Source organism: Dermochelys coriacea, chromosome 26 (assembly GCF_009764565.3).
Source record: "Dermochelys coriacea isolate rDerCor1 chromosome 26, rDerCor1.pri.v4, whole genome shotgun sequence".
In the NCBI taxonomy this organism is placed as follows: domain Eukaryota; kingdom Metazoa; phylum Chordata; order Testudines; family Dermochelyidae; genus Dermochelys; species Dermochelys coriacea.
In genome coordinates, this window is record NC_050093.1 from 12,286,870 (window position 1) to 12,305,570 (window position 18,701).

The 18,701-nt window shown below is 44.9% G+C and overlaps 1 long non-coding RNA gene and 1 other non-coding gene across 2 annotated transcripts in view; both read left to right on the forward strand.

Annotated features, from left to right (window-relative positions):
- LOC119848813 overlaps positions 1 to 18,701 on the forward strand; it is a 187,076-nt gene that overhangs the window by 69,780 nt on the left and 98,595 nt on the right. The window lies entirely within an intron of this gene.
- LOC119848846 lies at positions 7,486 to 7,613 on the forward strand. The gene has a single exon (XR_005290368.1). It is a non-coding gene; the product is annotated as a U6atac minor spliceosomal RNA (small nuclear RNA).

Genomic DNA, 18,701 nt, shown 5'->3' on the forward strand with positions numbered 1-18,701 from the left:
GACCTTCTCTGAGTTTTCGAAGCATTGAAATTGCCCAGTCTCACATTCGACTAGCCCATTGATTCATTACGCCATGTGCAATTAATCAATGTACATGCCAAGATGAAAGAGAGGGACAGAAGCAAAAAAGGAATATCCTTCCTTTCCAAACCTAAATATATTTTCTCATAAGTACTTAGAGAATTTTAAATGAGGCATTCTCAGCAAAGATGCCTGCCTAAATCATAGAAATTTAGGGCTGGGCAGGACCTCTGGAGGTCATCTAATCCAGTAGTGTCGTGATTTTTTTTTTTAAGTGAGTAAACTGTGGGCTGGTGAACGCTTTCCCAGCCCAAGATAAGTCAGGCAGCCTTCAGTCAATTGTGGTTCCTTCTTCCCATCTTCCTGGGGACTTATACAAAGTCCAAACAGAACAAAGCAGTGCTAGCAAAACAAAATGAGCAACTACAACCAATAGTCTTCATTGTCCTACACATCTGCAGGTGGGCCTCTAGTTCACACCCAGCTGTTTGTCCCCATCCCCTCCTTCCTAAGGCAGCCCCTGTATTTCCCCATGTCCTTCTAATAAGTCAGTTAGTTGGCTGATGGATTAACTCTTTAGGTTCTGACTAGGGACTGCCCTTGTGCCCTGTCACGCGAACCTTTTTGGGGTTCCGGGCTGGGTAGTTAGGCGCTAAGGTTGTGCTGAGATGCCCTATTTTGAATTTGATTTAACTTTGGATAAAAAGCTTTTTTGGCCTTCGCTTTCCCAGAGTGGCCACGTGCAGCCAGCCTTTGCTTATCCGAGGAGAGCAGACGTGAGCAAAAACCATGTTCCCCAAATAAGAAGTGAGAAAACTCGACTCTGCTACCGAGTTCCCGTCACGTGGGAAATTCCCAATAGTTTGACACTTTGTTTTGTCACAGACGGGGGCAAAAAGTTCTAAATATCTAAACTTGTTGCGAAAAGAAAAGTGTGGGTACTTTTTTTTTCTCCTCCAAAGCATCCCCTCCAATAACCAAACTAAAAGAGAAACCCAGCTATACACATCAAAAACTTCCAGTCTTCTCCGAATGGGATAGAGAACTGATTCCCTTCCAGAAGCAGGTCGTTGTAATCCTGTATGGAATAGCTGTGATGTGAAGTACGCTAGAAATGCAAAAGGAAAGGGAAATGCATATCACTAGCTAGTTAGACTTGGTTATTTATCTACCTATGAAGGGTTTCTTTTTGTCAGATCTTCCAGGAAAATGTTCTGTGCATGTACATTTTGAAACACATCCACAACCTCCACCAGGGACCAAAAGAGAGGGCTCTAGAGACAAGTTTAGGAAACTCCTGTGTCAGTGCTAAACAAGCTGTGAGATTCATCTGTGTTGGAGGAAGACTGAGCAGGGTCATAGAATATCAGGGTTGGAAGGGACCTCAGGAGGTCATCTAGTCCAACCCCCTGCTCAAAGCAGGACCAACCCCAACTAAATCATCCCAGCCAGGGCTTTGTCAAGCCTGACCTTAAAAACCTCAAAGGAAGGAGATTCCACCACCTCCCCAGGTAACGCATTCCAGTGCTTCACCACCCTCCTAGTGAAAAAGTGTTTCCTAATATCCAACCTAAACCTCCCCCACTGCAACTTGAGACCATTACTCCTTGTTCTGTCATCGGCTACCACTGAGAACAGTCTAATCCATCCTCTTTGGAACCCCCTTTCAGGTCGTTGAAAGCAGCTATCAAATCGCCCCTCATTCTTCTCTTCCGCAGACTAAACAATCCCAGTTCCCTCAGCCTCTCCCATAAGTCATGTGTTCCAGTCCCCTAATCATTTTTGTTGCCCTCCGCTGGACTCTTTCCAATTTTTCCACATCCTTCTTGTAGCGTGGGGCCTCAAACTGGACACAGTACTCAGATGAGGCCTCACTAATGTCGAATAGAGGGGAACGATCACATCCCTCGATCTGCTGGCAGTGCCCCTTCTTATACATTCCAAAATGCCATTGGCCTTCTTGGCAACAACGGCACACTGTTGACTCATATCCAACTTCTTGTCCACTATAGCCCTTAGGTTCTTTTCTGCAGAACTGCTGCCGAGCCATTCGGTCCCTAATCTGTAGCGGTGCATGGGATTCTTCCATCCTAAGTGCAGGATTCTGCACTTATCCTTGTTGAACCTCATCAGATTTCTTTTGGCCCAATCCTCTAATTTGTCTAGGGCCCTCTGTATCCTATCCCTACCCTCCAGCGTATCTACCTCTCCTCCCAGTTTAGTGTCATCTGCAAACTTGCTGAAGGTGCAATCCACACCATCCTTCAGATCATTTATGAAGATACTGAACAAAACCGGCCTGAGGATCGACCCTTGGGGCACTCCGCTTGTTACCGGCTGCCAACTAGACATGGAGCCATTGATCACTACTCATTGAGCCTGACAATCTCGCCAACTTTCTATCCACCTTATAGTCCATTCATCCAGCCCATACTTCTTTAACTTGCTGGCAAGAATACTGTGGGAAACCGTGTCAAAAGCTTTGCTAAAGTCAAGGAACAACACTGCTTTCCCCTCATCCACGGAGACAGTTATCTCATCATAGAAGGCAATTAGATTAGTCAGGCATGACTTGCCCTTGGTGAATCCAGCTGACTGTTCCTGATCACTTTCCTCTAAGTGCTTCAGAATTGATTTCTTGAGGACCTGCTCCATGATTTTTCCGGGAACTGAGGTGAGGCTGACTGGCCTGTAGTTCCCAGGATCCTCCTCCTTCCCTTTTTTTTTTTTTTTTTTTTAAAGATGGACACTACATTAGCCTTTTTCCAGTCATTCGGGACTTCCCCCGATCGCCATGAGTTTTCAAAGATAATGGCCAATGGCTCTGCAATCACATCCGCTAACTCCTTTAGCACTCTCAGATGCAGCGCATCCGGCCCCATGGACTTGTGCTCATCCAGCTTTTCTAAATAGTCCCGAACCACTTCTTTCTCCACAGAGGGCTGGTCACCTCCTCCCCATGCTGTGCTGCCCAGTGCAGTAGTCTGGGAGCTGATCTGATTCGTGAAGACAGAGGCAAAAAAAATATTGAGTAAGTTAGCTTTTTCCACATCCTCTGTCACGAGGTTGTCTCCCTCATTCAGTAAGGGGCCCACACTTTCCTTAACTTTCTTCTTGTTGCTAACATACCTGAAGGAAACCCTTCTTGTTCTTCTTAACATCTCTTGCTAGCTGCAACTCCAGGTGTGATTTGGCCTTCCTGATTTCACTCCTGCATGCCCGAGCAATATTTTTAGACTCTTTGCTGGTCATTTGTCCAATCTTCCATTTCTTGTAAGCTTCTTTTTTGTGTTTAAGATCAGCAAGGATTTCACTGTGAAGCCAAGCTGGTAGCCTGCCATATTTACTATTCTTTCTACACATCGGGATGTTTTGTTCCTGTAACCTCAATAAGGATTCTTTAAAATACAGCCCGCTCTCCTGGACTCCTTTCCCCCTCATGTTGTTTTCTCAGGAGATCCTGCCCATCAGTTCACTGAGGGGAGTTGGTCTGCTTTTCTGAAGTCTAGGGTCCGTATTCTCCTGCTCTCCTTTCTTCCCTATGTCAGGATCCTGAACTCGACCATCTCATAGTCACTGCCTCCCAGGTTCCCATCCACTTTTGCTTCTCCTACTAATTCTTCCTGGTTTGTGAGAAGCAGGTCAAGAAGAGCTCTGCCCCTAGTTGGTTCCTCCAGCACTTGCACCAGGAAATTGTCCCCTACCCTTTCCAAAAACTTCCTGGATTGTCTGTGCACCGCTGTATTGCTCTCCCAGTGGATATCAGAGTGATTGAAGTCTCCCATAAGAACCAGGGTCTGCGATCTAGTAACTTCCATGAGTTGCCGGAAGAAAGCCTGGTCCGGTGGTCTATAGCAGACTCCCACCATGACATCACCCTTGTTGCTCACACTTCTAAACTTAATCCAGAGACTCTCAGGTTTTTCTGCAGTTTCATACTTGAGCTCTGAGCAGTCGTACTGCTCCCTTACATACAATGCAACTCCCTCACCTTTTCTGCCCTGCCTGTCCTTCCTGAACAGTTTATATCCATCCATGATGGTACTCCAGTCATGTGAGTTATCCCGCCAAGTCTCTGTTATTCCAATCACATCATAATTCCTTGACTGTGCCAGGACTTCCAGTTCTCCCTGCTTGTTTCCCAGGCTTCTTGCATTTGTGTATAGGCACTTGAGATAACTCGCTGATTGTCCCTCTTTCTCAGTATGAGGCAGGAGTCCTCCCCTCGCGCGCGCTCCTGCTTGTCCTTCCTCCCAGTATCCCACTTCCCCACTTACCTCAGGGCTTTGATCTCCTTCCCCCCGGTGAACCTAGTTTAAAGCCTTCCTCACTAGGTTAGCCAGCCTGCTTGTGAAGATGCTTTTCCCGCTCTTCGTTAGGTGGAGCCCGTCTCTGCCTAGCTCTCCTCCTTCTTGGAACACCATCCCATGGTCAGAGAATCCAAAGCCTTCTCTCTGACACCACCTGCATAGCCATTCATTGTTGTCCACGATTCGACGGTCTCTACCCAGGCCTTTTCCTTCCATGGAGAGGATAGACGAGAACACCACTTGCACCTCAAATTCCTTTATCCTTCTTCCCAGAGCCACGTGGTCTGCAGTGATCCGCTCAAGGTCATTCTTGGCATTATCATTGGTGCCCACGTGGAGAAGCAGGAAGGGGTAGCAATCTGAGGGCTTGATGAGTCTCAGCAGTCTCTCCGTCACATTGTGAATCCTAGCTCCTGGCAAGCAGCAGACTTCTCGGTTTTCCCGGTTGGAGCGGCAGATAGATGACTCATTCCCCCTGAGGAGAGAGTCCCCGACTACCACCACCCACCTCCTTCTCTTGGGAGCGGTGGTCATGGAACCCCCAACTCTAGGACAGTGCATCTCATGCCTTCCAATCGGCGGATTCTCCTTCTGTTCCCTTCCCTCAGATGTATCCTCTAGTCCACGCATTAGTACCTGTGGAGAGAACATGAAAATGGTTACTTACCTGTGTCTGTGTTGCTGGTACATGGACGCTCCCCTTTCTTCTTCTGGAGGTCATATGCTGCCAAACCCAGTAGGAAAAGGCAAAAGCTGAAACAAATCCCCTTTCTCGGGCAGAGACGTGACTGGAAAGCAGAGAGCAAACTGGATTCTTACCATTTCTTGCAAACTGGATTCTTGCCATTTCTTAAGTCCCCCCGGCTTTGATGGGGGAAGCCAGAATATTTAAAATTAACAAGCAGTGAAATATTCCAGCAGAATCCTTTTTGGATTGAGAAACTTGGCAGATAATTGGTATCTCCTTGCAGACATTAACCACATCAGTTCATCCTCTCTAGGCCCTTAGCTGACATTCACCTTGGTACATAGGGGCCAGAACAAGACCATGCACTGTTTAAATTTTCCAAAATCAGGGCTCAAGTGAGGTGGGGAGGTGAATTTTTCCTCTTCCCTCTGTGAGAAGTGGGGGGGTTGAAGTAGAAACCTTAGATGGGTGGGGCACCGCAGCTCCACCTGGGGCTCTCCATGTGGTTGAGAGGGTCCTTTTGATAGTCCCACTCAGTGCTTTGCTGTGGATCTCATGTCGTTAGGGGAAGTGAGGCTGCTGTTGCTTCACTGGCTCACCCTAGTGGAATGTGCATAGAGGCCTGAAACGCTCTTGGGTGCCGGAGCAGCGGTGTGGCAGGGTTCCTACAGCTGGCAGCGCTATCCTGTCAAATCAATAGCTGTAAATTGCCGTCATGGAGAACTGCTGGCTGCTCAGCCTTGTTCTAACCATCAGACCACACATTTCAAGAGTGGATATGGATTTAGGAGCCAAACTTCAAGATCAATTTTTTTGGATTTTAAAATCTTAACCTAAATGCTCAGAATGATGGGCGGAGGGGGTGCTAGATAAGAACCTAGAAAGAGTAAGTTACTGGGTCGTAAAGTACCACTATTATAAATTACCCACAGTTACCATGTAGCCCATTGTCTTCTAAACTAAAATGGGATTGTTCCCTACAGTTTATTCTGTAGAAAACAGCTGAACTTAGTTTTCTGTGTGACGTGCTAAGGCACCTAATACAAACAATGGAAGTGCAACAAATTAATTTTTCTACCATAAATGGGTTTAATTTTTTTTATTTTGTCCAGATAATCATTTAACAAGCAAATGGGTTTAGAAAACCATAAGAACTTTACTTCCATCCTCCTCATTTCTCAATAAACCAAATAATCTTTCAGATTGAAATCTTCCCTTTTAAACAAAGCTTTCTTTCCCTTTTAGCAAAATAATCCCACATTTGATATTTAAAATAGAATAAAACTTTGAGGGAGGGAATCAGTCATTCCCCTATAATTTTTCCTTCACATTTTTCAGCAGGAAAGATAATTGTAGCTCAGCTAAGATAACTCCTACAAACTCTATTACTTTTTCCCTTGTTATACCCACACTAGTGCAAAATGAAGGCTCTGGACAAGGAAGGGGGGAGCAGGGATGGGACAGGACATGTCATGTAGCTTGTGATAGGGCCCTCAGTGGCCAGGCAGCCTAGTGGCTAGATCGTTGGTTAGGGGGACCTGACCCCTTCTCCCTCAGAACCTGGCCCAGGGTCCTGTGTTGCTCAACCTCTAAATAGGGGAGATGGACCTTCCTCCCAGCTGTGACGGGAGGATTCAGGGCCTGTTTTCTTGGCTTGCTCCCTATGGAAGTCCTTTTAGTTTGGGGTGTGGCCCCACTAGTCCAGTTGCCCCGCAGTTGGGGGTTCTCTGTAGAGAACTTGGCTGGGGAAGATTTATTTGCCTCCAGTGGCTGTGTTGCAGGCAGGTTGCTGGTCTGTGCCTTCAAACAGGCATACAGAGAGCTCCTGCCTCTTTGCCAGTCAGCCCCTGACTGAGCCAGGCTCCCATCTTTTCTCTCCCATCCAGGCCTGGCATTGGCTGCAGGTATAATGGGCCTGACTAGATGAACCCCAGGTGTTCTTTAACCCCTGCTGTGCCCAGCTGCAGTCTCTCTGCTCCTTCACATGGTTAAAAAAGGGAATGCTCCTAACATAGGGTTTGTCTGCATAAGGAACTTGACCAAAATAGCTCCTTATGTGGACACTATTCTGGAAAAGGCACTTTAATTCCAGAATAACTGTTCTGCTTTGGAAGTGCACTAATTATTCTAGAATAAAATTACTCCTGTTCTGGAATAAGCGTGTCCACAGAAGGAGCTATTCTGGTCAAGTTCCCTGTGTAGACAAACCCAGAGACTCTGATCCTGCAATGAACTTGGTGCTGGCTGACTCCTAGAGAATTCCCCTGGGTGAAGTGGGCAGTCCTAATGGATCTATCTGCAGGATTGGAGCCATTGTTTCATCCCAATCTCTTCTGAGGTTCAGAAAAGTTGGGTTAAACTCCGTCCCCGCACTCAGCCCTATACCCTTTAAGTTTTGTTATTTCTCTGTGCTCTTTTGGTTATGTCTACACTTTATGGTAAACCTGGGATCATACTCACTTGTGTATGTTGTATGAAAGGAGAGAAGGTTAGCACTCCCTTTGATAAGAATGGAAGAGGTCCTATTGACCTTTACAACACACACATGGTTAAGGCATTGCCACTTACTTCATGGCTTCTAACCAAGTTTTTTATTAATAGGCAGCAGGTTTAAAACAAAAGGAAGTATTTCTTCACATAATGTATAGTCAACCCGTGGAACTCCTTGCCAGAGGATGTTGCGAAGACTAAGGCACTAGCAGGGTTCAAAGAAGAACTAGATAAGTTCATGGAGGTCCATCAATGGTTATTAGCTAGGATTGGCAGTGGTGGTGTCCCTAGCCTCTGTTTGCTAGAAACTGGGAATAGGTGGCAGAGGATGGATCACTTGATGATGGATGACCTGTTCTGTTCATTCCCTCTGAAGTGCACCTGGCCCTGGCCACTGTTGGAAGACAGGATACTGGGCTAGATGGACCTTTGGTCTGACCCACTGTGGCTGTTTTTATGTTCTTAACCCCCTCTACCAAACACACACGGTCTGTCTGTCTGACTTGGATCAACAAGCATTCGGCATCCAGGTCCCAAAGTTTGTGTGCGAGTGACATGTTTTATATAATATAGATATTTTAAGTGAAATCAAAATCTGAACCTTTTTAAGAGGATCCATTCCCTAGGGACTATGGTCCTGATTAATGAAAGCTTCCCTGTTCAGGATAGCACTTAAGCATAGGTTTTTGTGAATGGGGCTTAAGCATGTGCTGTACTGAATAGGGGTGTACTTCCCAATCTGCTGTCCTGGATCAGAAACTGTGTAAAGTAATACTGGTTTGTTTATTAATGAATCCAGTGTCTGTCTAGATATTTCCTTTGGCCCCAAGCTAGATAACATTTCAGAACTGACACAGATACTTTTCTTGACATGCACCAATAATTTTTTTGGATGGGATGTCCATTTGTGCTCTGCATCTGGATGGCAATGATGGGGCAGGTACTAATTTTTTGTTGATTTTGGTTCTGTTTTATGGTTCGTCATACCACTAGATTATGAATTTTAAACATACCTTGGGGGGGGGGAGAGAGAGAGAGAGCTCATTTGTTTCTTTCTGATCCTTGGTAAGTGCTTTCCTTATGGCAAGGAAGTCTGTTTTTATTTAAATGAAAGTTGTGTAAAACTCTAACATGGAGTATGCACCTCACTCATCTGAAGACTATCCTATTAAAAATACCTCTGGTCTACGTTTATCGGTAATTGTTCCACTCTACTAGGTCTTGGAGCGGCTACAGGTGGTGTCCTGTTTTCAGTTTGGGGCACCACACTTTAAGAAAGCTAGGGACAAAAGAGAGTGAGTCCAGATGACAGAAATAAAGATAAGAGATTTAGAACATATGACCTACGATGAGAGGCTTAAAGAACTGGGCATGTTTAATCTTGAAGAAAAGGCTGAGGGAGGACTTATGTCTTCATGAATAAAAGGTTCTTATAACGATGCTGGTGATCAATTATTTTCCATGTGCACCAAGGGCAGAACAAGAAGTAATCAGCTTAGTTTGCAGCAAGGGAGATTCAGATCAGGCATTAGGAAAAACTTTCTAACTCTACGGCTCGCTAAGCACTGGAACAGGTTACCTAGGGAGGCTGTGGAATCCCCATCATTGGAGGTTAAGAACAGGTTAGACAAATATCTGTCACAAGTGACTTAGGTATACTTCATCCTTCATGATTTACGAGGAGAGGCTGAGGGAACTGGGGTAATTTAGTCTGCAGAAGAGAAGAATGAGGGGGGATTTGATAGCGGCCTTCAACTACCTGAAGGGGGGTTCCAAAGAGGATGGAGCTCGGCTGTTTTCAGTGGTGGCAGATGACAGAACAAGGAGCAATGGTCTCAAGTTGCAGTGGGGAAGGTCTAGGTTGGATATTGTAAAACACTATATAACCAGGAAAGTGGTGAAGCACTGTAATGGGTTACCTAAGGAGGTGGTGGAACGTCCATCCTTAGAGGTTTTTAAGGCCCGGCTTGACAAAGCCCTGGCTGGGATGATTTAGTTGGTGTTGGTCCTGCTTTGAGCAGGGGGTTGGACTAGATGACCTCCTGAGGTCTCTTCCAACCCTAATCTTTTGTGATTCTATCCTGCTTCAGCATGGATGAGAATGGACTAGATGATCTCTTAAGGTCCGTTCCAGCCCTACATTTTATGATGCTATGATAATTGCTCCCATGCAACTTTATATGCATTTTACATATTGCGCTGACAACAGACTTTAAAAACCTGAGTCACCTCCTCATTCTTGCCCTTTTGCTACTGCACTCCAGCAATTCCTTGCTGGTGGAAGGCCATTTGGGAGCCACAGCCAGTTGGCAAAGTGTAGGGCAGCTTCTGGGTTGATCTAAACTACCCTGAGGCTGCAGCCAGCATAAAACTTGCCTCAGATTTGGGGGGAATGAAACTGGCTCCTTTGCTGAATTTTCTTTAGAAACTGAGTGCAGTAGAGAATCCAGTGATAAGGCAAATGCCATTTGTCTGCACAAATGACAGTAAATCAGATTGGCATGAGTTAATTCAGTTGTATACATGCAAGCAATGTTGCAAAAGATACTGCATGCTCACAAAGGCCAAAGTGAGTTGTCCTTGAAAATTTAGCCTTGAGTTTTCAACGCCTGAGTAGACAGGATGCACTGGGAAGCTCCAGAGTTGGGAATGACCCGGGTGTTACATTCTTGTTAATGATTCACTTACTATTTGTGTGCATCAAGGTTCTGTGAAAAGAGGAAATGATAGCTTCAATCTTTTGTTCCAGGCCCATCCTTCCAGTAATCAAAGGGATGTTTGTCTGAACTAGAATGCACAATATGTTACATTAGTTTTCTTCCCTAACCAAAGGGCAGAGGTTAGGGGGAGGCAATATTGGCGCTGTTGAATCCAATCCAAGGAAACTTAATTTCTTTGCTGGTTTTGTGTTGATAATTTTGCACAGCCAAAGTACTATCCAACATGCAAATCATCCCCTTGAGTATTCCTTATTAATCTGATAGCAGTGCATGTACTAAAGACTTTTAAATTGGTTTGGTGACTTATGTTGGGTTAAAGATTTAGCAAAAAATGCCTTGTTCTCTATAGGCAGGGGGTGTGAGTTGAATTTTGAACTAACGTTTGTAAGAATGCTTAGCAACAGACTTCAGATTAAACCATGAAAACAACCCATTGCCAAAAGACGTGCACACACCAGCCTCGGCCACTCTGCAACATGCTGTCTGCCATTGGAATGCCAATATGTACTAGAAGAGTTTTTGGTGCAGTGGTGTTATTGCTAGACACCAAGTGACATGATGATGAATTCAAAGAGTTAGGAATGTCCTTGCTCCCCAACTCCAGAAAACGAGTACATAGTTTAATGGGGATTGGTGTATTGTATTGGCATCAGTTCTTCATCCATTATAACATCTCCATAAATAACACATTTAACTTATGTGCCTAACTAGTCTAGTAGGACCTCTATAGAACCTAAAGAGAGAGCTCCGTTCTCAGCATGAAGCACCTGGTAGCTCAGTAGATCTATCCTCCAAGATTCCTTCAGAGTGGTGGACTCCTCTGGTGCCACCAATGATAGGACATGCCACTCCCACTTCCAGCCCCTTGCATAGGGTGACTTCCTAGGAGAAAAGGGGTGTGGCCTGGACATCCCTATGGATGGCTGTAATTTATGTTGGGAGCCATTCTGACCACTGAACTACGGAAATGCAATGAGATATAAAGACTGACCCTTTTGCCTCTTCTTTTCTGATCCAGGGTCAGAACACTGAATAATCTGGGCCCAGATATTCATTTAGAGAGAATTTTAAATTTCTGGTTTAGGTCTTAAATAGTCCATAGACTTTGTATTGGCCCTCTGCATGGGGGTGCATCTCAGCCTGATTGGAATGCCAAATGTTAATGCACTTTTCTGTTTAAACACAAATTTGGCCAAGATTTGAGAAGCGTCCAGTTGCTTTGGGGGGGGTGCCTATCTTAAGAGACCTTAAAGGTGCTTGATTTTCAGAGTGGATGCTTGGCACTTTGACAAGTGGGCTCCTTTAAGATATTTCAAGTTGGACTCTCAAAACTGGAGGCCCCCAAAATCACTAGTCATGTCTTGGCTTAATTTCTTGGGGGCAGGGACTGTCTCTTGCTATATGTGTATGCCGCAGCTAATGCAGTGCGGCCTGACCCAATTGTTGCCTCTAGGGATGGTTCGAGGGACAGGCGCGAAGGGTGGTTTCACCCTAGGCACAAACTTCCCAGGGGTGTAGGAAACATTTTCCACCCTGGCTGGTAGAACGCCTAGAGCAAGTCATGATTCTACCAATAATGAGAGGGAGGAGAAATATGTTACCGATTGCAACTTCTGCTTATTTTGTTTCCAACAGAACTCGAACATGTTTGGAGACTCTTTCGTATTTTATGACAGTGGGAATTTTCTTATAAATCAGATGGCTGCTTTCCTGAACTTCTCACCCCGCCTGTCCGAACGTTTGGCTTCAAATACCAAGCTCTCTGCACGCGCGCACACATGCTGATTGACAGTGTATACAACAAAGCCAAGTGCTCTTTCCATTTATTGAGCGAAGATGTGCTTCTCTGCACAGTGTTGAGCAAGCAGATCAGAGCCATCAGACTTAACTTCCCCCTAGGGCACTAGGCAGTTGGGTTATGCCTCTGCCGTCATCTCTGGCTGTAATTAAATATCCTCTGTTTTCTATTAAGCACTTACTCTGTGTTCTTCTTTAAAGATAGATACATAAATACAAATCGGATGTTCTGAGTTTTGGCCCTGCTTGTCGGAGGGAGCTGAACTAGCCCATGCATTGACAAACTGGAGACCAGCTTGGGGATTCAACGTTTGCACGTGCATATGGGATTGCAGCTGGACTGGATTTCCTTTTCTTCCTTTCACTTTGCTGTCATCTTGGGGTTAGAATAAGCAGTAAGACCCTTCCAATTCTCCCCCCACCCCCCGTGTCTATTTCTGGCTCTACTGCTAATTCCCTGCATACTCTGGGGGGAACAAGTTCCCTATTCTGTGCCTCAGTTTCCCCATCTGTAAAATGGCAGGGTTAGTGCTTTTTCATGACATAGTGATGTGATCATGGGTTCTGTCTTGCAAGGTGCCAAGTGCTTCCTGTGAAGCAGAATTGGGTTTGAATTCATTAGGCACTTGAGGGTATCCAACATCTTGCCACAGGTGCTCAGAAGAGTCCAGTCTAATGTTTTGTAAACCTACTCTGAGCACCTGTATCTTCCAAAGAGGAGGTGACTCTGACATTATTCTTCATTATACTTTTTTTGCTGGAAAATTGGATTTTTGACCAAAATGAGAATTTTTGTGGAAAGTCCTATCCTTGAAAATTTTCCTTTTTTTTTTTTAAACCCCAAGCTGAGACCTTTTCTGCTGAAAATTTTTGAGAAACAATTTTTTTCCTTTTTTTCCAAACCTTTCCATTAGGTATACGTGACATGGGAGAGTGGAGGGGACAATAGACTCTTCTGAGCAGCTCCAGGGTTGCAGGACTCTCTCCTGATCATTCCACCACACTCAGTTATTACTATTGACAACACTGAATACAAGTAAAAACTGCTCTTACCTCCTGAAGATGAGAAAATTTATTTTCAGGGAGAAAGGAAGTTGTTTTCATGCCAGTTCTGCTGGAGATCGGGCCAGGCCAAAAATGCTAGATCCAGATATCACCCAGCTTTGGCAACATATGACCCACCTTCAGATTCACACAGTTAAGTTTGGGGCCTACCTCTCTCTCATAAAGTGATGTGGGACATTGAGTTTGAGAAGGTTTTGTAATGTAGACAGAACACAGGCAAGCTTTGAATGCTGTCAGAAGTGATCATTTGATCTGGAGTGGGAGTCAAAAGAATTTCAAAGGACAGGGAAGGATGGCTGTACAGATGGTTTAATGAAGAAATCGACATGGCAGCAGTGTTGAAAGAGAGTTAGATGAAAAATGCTTGCCGGACCCTTGAGGTCTTTCTGAGGTTTTGGGAAAACTCAAAAAATTCAAGTGCTGATCTTTTCAGAGAAATAAAACAATACTTGCACTAATTTCTCTCCTGATCCTGAATGACCTCCCTATAATATCAAATTGTTTAAATATTACTCAGGCCAATAAAAAGCAGAAGGAATCACTCATCATTACCGGACTCCAGTTTCACACTGGATCAATGGAGTCTGTCCAGTGTAAGATGGGAATAACACAGTGGTGATTTGGAGCCAGGAAATTCAAAGTGACTTCAATTCTGCAGCTTCAGCCCATGCTTCTGGGGTAAGGTACTTAAGCAGAATGGGCTGAATTCACATTTTGGCCCAATAACAAGGGCTGTGATAAATGAGTTTTCCCCTCCTGCATTTCCCAGTGTCTCCCATCCTCTTGTGTCTATTAGCTCGTTAGCGCACGGACTGTCCTTATTGTGTGTATTGTTCAGCACAGAGCATTGATTTGACTCTAAAAGGCATGAGGTTGGCCATGGAACACTCTCTCTGTTGTCAGATCAGACCAAAAGACAGGGTCCTGACCATTTGTGATCAATTCAGCTTTCATGGGACTTTTCCCAAAACCTGAGTCGGAGAGATTTATGGCTAGAAGGAATCCGCTATCAATTAGTCTGACTTGTATATCCCATGCCGCCCAGCATATGCACACTCAACCCAACAACCGAAATCAGACCAAAGTAATAGACCCCACAATTTCAGGCAGTTTCATTCTGCCCTATCTAAATTCACCTATGGAGTTTCAAGTGAATACAGTATTCTTTGCTTGCTGTCCAAAATTTTGCGGTGATGGTGCTGTGCACTATGAAAGAGCTGCTGGCTCTACCCAGAGGTGTTTCCATTTCAGTGTGGGGAGAAGGGGAAAGATGATTGTTAGATAGAAAAATCGATTTGTAAAGCACTTGGAAATCTTCTGGATGGCAGTTGCTGGGTAAATGTAAAACTCAAGTCAGTTCATACAACTGATACATCAGCCCTGCAACTATTATTGAGCCAGATTGCAACACAGTTGTCCTGAGATACAAATAGAGGGTCACGTACACCATTGCTTATGTAGGCTGAGCTGAAAACTAATGAGCGAGAGCAGCATATTAAGCTGTGATCTGTAAAGGCAGTTGCAGGGGGCTGTCAGGGAGAGTCCTCTGCCTGCAGCCCCAAACAGGCCTACACTGAGCCTGATTTTTCCTCTGACTTACACCAGTGGAAATTAGACTTTTCTGGCTTTCTGGTTTTCACCAAAGTGAATAGGGCTCTGCCCACCGAGGCCTGGGACATTCCCAGAAGCTGTTGAAGTGATCACTGGCAAGTTGTTGTGTTAGACAGAAAGGCCACTGAGTTGAGAGTATGGCCTTGTTTCATTTGGCTAATGGAAAGCCTTTTGTGGTGGTAGATAATCTTAATCATGACTGGGCTAAAGGTTTGGACTGTCCAAGGTTCTTAACCAAGTTTGAGGGATACAGTTGGGTCACTGCCGCTGTGAACAACGGTGTAAGGTAGGTCAAGGAACAGCCATTCTGGAACGGGGCCTGTTGTGCATATGTGAACAAGCTCATTCCTTCATAGTTTGGTGCTAGGATTCAGAGCCAAGATTTTGAAGAGTACCTACTACGTTCTAATTTTTGGGTGCTTGACCTGAGACCTCTATCAGGATTTTTCCGGGGTGGGGGTGCCCAGCACTTGCTCAATATCGGGTCCCTTTAAAAGGAAATACCAAGTTGGGCAGGCAGGCACTTTTTGGAAAACCTTGGCTTAGATGCATAAACCTTGTCCTCGTATAAACCACCGGTGAGCCCGTGTTACAGGTCCCTGTATGTGCCAATCCACAGAGGATATAAATTGTTATGTGATTGCCGCCATTTTTGTTGATGCACTGGGGATTGAACTGGCAACCTCCAAAATTGAAAGCATAAGCTGCTACTTGAGCTACAAAGCCAAGACTCCCTAGCTGGGGCCTGTAACCATTCATCTCCTCTATGGCATTGGCACCCTGACAGCAGGATTGTCTGGCTATGTAGACTCCCTCCTCAGGCCCTTCGTTACCAGCACTCCCAGCTATCTTTGAGACACCACTGACTTCCTGAGGAAACTACAGTCCATTGGTGATCTTCCTAAAAACACCATCCTAGCCACTATGGATGTAGAAGCCTCTACACCAACATTCCACACAAAGATGGACTACAAGCCGTCAGGAACAGTATCCCCGATACTGTCACGGCTAACCTGGTGGCTGAACTTTGTGACTTTGTCCTGACCCATAACTATTTCACATTTGGGGACAATGTATACCTTCAAATCAGCGGCACTGCGATGGGTACCCGCATGGCCCCACAGTATGCCAACATTTTTATGGCTGACTTAGAACAACGCTTCCTCAGCTCTCGTCCCCTAATGCCCCTACTCTATTTGCGCTACATTGATGACATCTTCTTCATCTGGACCCATGGAAAAGAAGCTCTTGAGGAATTCCACCATGATTTCAACAATTTCCATCCCACCATCAACCTCAGCCTGGACCAGTCCACACAAGAGATCCACTTCCTGGACACTACGGTGCTAATAAGCGATGGTCACATAAACACCACCCTATATCGGAAACCTACTGACCGCTATTCCTACCTACATGCCTCTAGCTTTCATCCAGATCATACCACACGATCCATTGTCTACAGCCAAGCTCTACGATACAGCCGCATTTGCTCCAACCCCTCAGACAGACACAAACACCTACAAGATCTCTATCATGCATTCCTACAACTACAATACCCACCTGCTGAAGTGAAGAAACAGATTGACAGAGCCAGAAGAGTACCCAGAAGTCACCTACTACAGGACAGGCCCAACAAAGAAAACAACAGAACGCCACTAGCCATCACCTTCAGCCCCCAACTAAAACCTCTCCAACGCATCATCAAGGATCTACAACCTATCCTGAAGGACGAGCCATCGCTCTCTCAGATCTTGGGAGACAGACCAGTCCTTGCTTACAGACAGCCCCCCAACCTGAAGCAAATACTCACCAGCAACCACGCACCACACAACAGAACCACTAACCCAGGAACCTATCCTTGCAACAAAGCCCGTTGCCAACTCTGTCCACATATCTATTCAGGGGATACCATCATAGGGCCTAATCACATCAGCCACACTATCAGAGGCTCGTTCACCTGCGCATCTACCAATGTGATATATGCCATCATGTGCCAGCAATGCCCCTCTGCCATGTACATTGGCCAAACTGGACAGTCTCTACGTAAAAGAATGAATGGACACAAATCAGACGTCAAGAATTATAACATTCAAAAACCAGTTGGAGAACACTTCAATCTCTCCAGTCACACAATTACAGACCTGAGAGTGGCTATCCTTCAACAAAAAAGCTTCAAAAACAGACTCCAACGAGAGACTGCTGAATTGGAATTAATTTGCAAACTGGATACAATTAACTTAGGCTTGAATAGAGACTGGGAATGGATGAGTCATTACACAAAGTAAAACTATTTCCCCATGGTATTTCTCCCTCCCACCCCACCCCCCACTGTTCCTCTGATATTCTTGTTAACTGCTGGAATTAGCCTACCTTGCATCCGATGAAGTGAGCTGTAGTTCACGAAAGCTTATGCTCTAATAAATTTGTTAGTCTCTAAGGTGCCACAAGTACTCCTTTTCTTTTTGCGAATACAGACTAACACGGCTGCTACTCTGAAACCTACCTTGCTTGTCACCATGAAAGGTTTTCCTCCTTTCCCCCCCCTGCTGCTGGTGATGGCTTATCTTAAGTGATCACTCTCCTTACAGTGTGTATGATAAACCCGTTGTTTCATGTTCTCTGTGTGTGTGTATATAAATCTCTCCTCTGCTTTTTCCACCAAATGCATCCGATGAAGTGAACTGTAGCTCACGAAAGCTTATGCTCTAATAAATTTGTTAGTCTCTAAGGTGCCACGGGTACTCCTTTTCTTTTTGCGAATACAGACTAACACGGCTGCTACTCTGAAAAGAGTGGGACCTGTTACACCTGCTCAAAGGTGAGCTACTACGAATGCAGCCAGCCAAATGCTGATGTTAGCATTCTCAGCAAATGGGAGATTGTTTTGGAAGTTCTGATCCAGCCCTAACGAAAGCAACAGAAAGACAAATGCTGCCTCTTTAATATCTCATCTTGCTGTATAATTTTCTCACTGCTATTTCTTCCCCTTCACCTGCGGTTTCAATTAAAGCTACATTTGGATCTTTTCCAGATAGTTAAACTTGTCACTCAAAAAGATGAGAGATTTCATTTTGCAGATACAGAGATCAAAGCTTTTTCTGCTAAGCTTTCTAACCTGACTGGTGTGTCGTCGTCATCTTCAAAACCACAGCTTGTCATGGACCTTATTAAGGGGCTACATTTCTGCTTCAGATTGTGTTCAAAACCAGGTAGCTTTCAAGTTAGTTACTCTAAGTAGCACCCTGAATTTGTGAGAACGAAAAGTTTTCATTCTAATAAGCGAAAAGTAAATGGGGCTGGGAAATCACTCAACAAAGTTTTTGTGGGGAAAGAAGATGGCCATGTGGTTGAGTCATGGTCTGAGACTTGGGGTTCAATTCTTGTCTCAGCATCTGGCTTGCTGTAGCCTTGTGTAGATCTAAGATATGATCTAAACATTTGTTAGCTAACACGTGCCAATTGGCATGTTTTAAAAGTCTAATGTGGATAAAGCGCCTTGCCTTTAACATGTACAGCATTAAGGGAGAGTGTAGCCGTAAGTTTACGCTTTGACATGCTAAACCGGACAAGCTAAAGTCAATGTGCAAACACTGCAGAGATGGGAAGGGTTCTTCAATTGTTGTAAATCCGCCTCTCTGACAGGTGGTAGCTAGGTCTTCAGTCGACCTGTCCTACACAGCGCTAGGGGTTAGGTCAACTTAACTATCTCTCTCAGGGTGCCAATTATTCATACCCATGAGCAACGTAACTAGGGCAACCTAAGGTTTGGGTGTAGAGTAAGTTGAGGTCACCCTTTCTCTCTTCCCAAGCGGTGTCTGTATTATCCCTTGCCCACTAAGTCATGTTGGGACATCCTTAAAGTGTGTCCCAAATGTATCCATCATCGTTTGTTTTACTGTATTGGATATTTTTGATTGGTTTGGTCTACTTACAGTTTCTGATGTTAAAAGAAACTCTTTCCAATGGACTCTGCAGACCTTTTGCAGGCATTGACTCTGT